This window comes from Buceros rhinoceros, unplaced genomic scaffold, assembly GCF_000710305.1.
Source record: "Buceros rhinoceros silvestris isolate BGI_N320 unplaced genomic scaffold, ASM71030v1 scaffold4197, whole genome shotgun sequence".
NCBI classification, from domain to species: domain Eukaryota; kingdom Metazoa; phylum Chordata; class Aves; order Bucerotiformes; family Bucerotidae; genus Buceros; species Buceros rhinoceros.
In genome coordinates, this window is record NW_010421494.1 from 133,252 (window position 1) to 136,235 (window position 2,984).

Sequence of the window (2,984 nt, forward strand, 5' to 3'; positions counted from 1 at the left end):
TTTTAATAGGCTTCCCCAGAAACCTATTTCCCCCCTGTGTTTTTTTACTGCTTTTTGTGTTGGTTGGGAAGAAAAAAAGACAATGCTGAAGTTGCTGACACAAAAGTATTAAATTAATAAGTAAAGACAAGGAAAAGCTACAAAACCAGCAAACTGCAAGCAAGCAAACCATGCTGTCACATAGCCTAATGCAAGTTAGCTGTGGGGTGACACACCATGGTTAGAGGGACAGGATGCTAGTGAGGGCCCTCAGCATGTTGCCCTGGGACACTGCAGCACAGCTGAAGTCTTACAGAGATGAGCCAGGGGCTCCTGAGGTAACGGGAGCCATCAGGGACACATTGGTGAAATATCTCAAAGGAATTAAGGCTTGTTCCTCCAAGAAGGTGACATGACCAACAGCCCATTTGAAGTGCCTCTGCACCAGTGAGTGCAGCACGGGCACACTCACTGGGAGGAGTTGGAAGCTACTGGCTGCTAGAAAGCTACAACCTGATTGCCACTTCTGAAACTTGGCGAGACAAATCCCATGACTACAGCGTGACTATTGATGGCTGTTCAGAAGGGATAGGTGAGGGAGGAGGGTCTGAGGCACTGCCCTCTACGTCAAGAAATGGATAGAATGTGAAGAGCTGTCCTTAAAGAATAGCCATAAGCAGGCTGTAAGCTTATGGATAAGAATTAGAGACTGAGACAATAACGGGAAACTTGTGGTTGGTGTCTGCTACAGGCCGCCTGATCGAGGGGAGCCAATTGATGAAGCTTTCTTACTCCAGCTACAGAAGGCATTGCACTTAGACGCTGTCCTGCTGGGGTACCTCAACCACCCAACAACTGCTGGAAAAGTGGAACAGCGATCTGCAGGAATGCTGAAACTCGGCTGCCTGATCAAGAGGAGCCTATTGGTGAAGCCTTCTTCCTACAGATACAGGAGGCATCACACTCACAGGTTCTTATCTTGCTGGGGGACTCCAACCTTCCTGACATCGGATGGAAAAGAGGTACAGCGAGCTGTAGGCAGTCCAGGAGACTCCCGGAATGCATTGAGGAGAACTTCTTAAGCCAGGTAACAGCCCCAGCAGAGGGCATGTGATACGGGGCCTAATGATGACCAATGCAAATGAACTCATCAGTGATGTCAAGATAGAAGACAGCCTGGGCTGCAGTGATCATGCACTGTGGAGTTCACAGTTCTGATATAGATTTGATGGGTGGACTGTTTGGTGGATAAGAAATTAGTTGGATGGTCACATCCAGAGGGTAGTGGTCAATGGTTTGATGTCCAGATGGAGATTGATGACAGGCGGTGTCCCTCAGGGGTTGGTGCTGGGATCAGTGCTTTAATATCTTCTTCAAAGACATAGACAGCTGGATTGAGTGCACCCTCAGCAAGTTTGCAGATGACACCAAGCTGAGTGGTGCTGTTGTCATGCCAGAGGGCTGGGATGCCATCCGGAGAGACCTGGACATGCTGGAGAAGTGGGCCCATGTGAACCTTCATGAGGTTCAAGAAGGCCAAGCGCAAGGTCCTGCACTGGGTCAGGAGAATCCTTGGTATCAGTACAGGCTGGGGGATGATGTGACTGAGAGCAGACGTGCAGAGAAAGACTTCAGGGTACTGGTGGATAAAAAGCTGGATGTGAGCTGACAATGTGCATTCACAACCCAGAAAGCCAGTCATGTCCTGGGCTGCATCAAGAGAAGTGTGGGCAGAAGGTTGAGGGTGGTGATCCTGCTGCTCTATTCCATTCTGAGAGATCTCACCTGGAGTACTGCGCCTGGCTCTGGAGCTGTCAGCACAAGAAAGACATGGACCCGTGGGAGAGGGTCCAGAGGCGGAACATAAAAATGATCTCTATATATGATCATATTTTTAGCAGGGCCTGTTGTGATAGGACAAGGGGTAATGGTTTTAAGTTAAAAGAGGGGAGGTTTAGACAAGAAATTTTTTCCAGTGCAGGTGGTGAAACACAGGCACAGGTTGCCCAGAGAGGTGGTAGATGCCCCATCCCTGGAAACATTCAAGGTCAGGTTGGCTGGGGGCTCTGAGCAACCTGATCTACTTGAAGATGTCCCGGCTCACTGCAGGTGGGTTGGACTAGATGACCTTTAAGGGTCTCTTCCAACCCAAAGCATTCTATTATTCTAATTCTATGAAGTTCTTAAGTATGTTAGGAGTAAAGCCACTAAACCACACACATTCTTTAGGGGAGTCTCTTCTGAGAAGCAGTATATAAAACACTCAGGGCCATGGTGGATTGCTAGATGACCATCGCTATGGGTGTAGCTGATTCTGCCTAGACGGGAAGCCAGAGGTCCTCGGAAAGTGATCATCAGTTGCCATTCTCCTTCTCAAATCTAAGGACCATCTGTGGACAGTGGTGTGGCTGTGTGTCCAAGAGAAGGGGTTAATAAGTACCAAATAAGAGAATGGCGTAAGGGGGAAATCAATATTCTTGTCAATAGGATTATTCAGGGCTTTGGTAGAGCAACAGCGTCTAAAAACACTGATAGAAATTCTGTCTTGAAGTTGTAGCTATGTTTTCCCTTGCTATTACCCTGTTCCCGGCTGAATGGATGGGTCACTTATTCCATAAAGAAAATCATAACCTGGAGCTCTGATCATGTTCCTCTTGAGCCTTCTTTTCTTTTTCTTTTTCTTTTTTTTTTTTTTTTAATCACAATTACACAAGTCACAGAGATTAATTTGTTTGTTAGGCAGGTAATATTGGAGGATTAAAGAAAAAGCTGAGGCATCATTCAGATTTCCAATGGGCAGCTCATTCTGAGAGCTCACCAAGGGGTGATGCAGCCGCATAAAATGCAGTCACTAAAAGAATGTGATTTTAGCTTCAATTTTAGCTTTATTTAATGGATATTTTTCTAATGGTATAGAGTATGTCCTTAATTTGCCTCTCTGTAATGTGAAGCTGATATTCTTGAATAAGGAATTCGGAGGCAAGCATTTTATTTTTTTTTCTCCC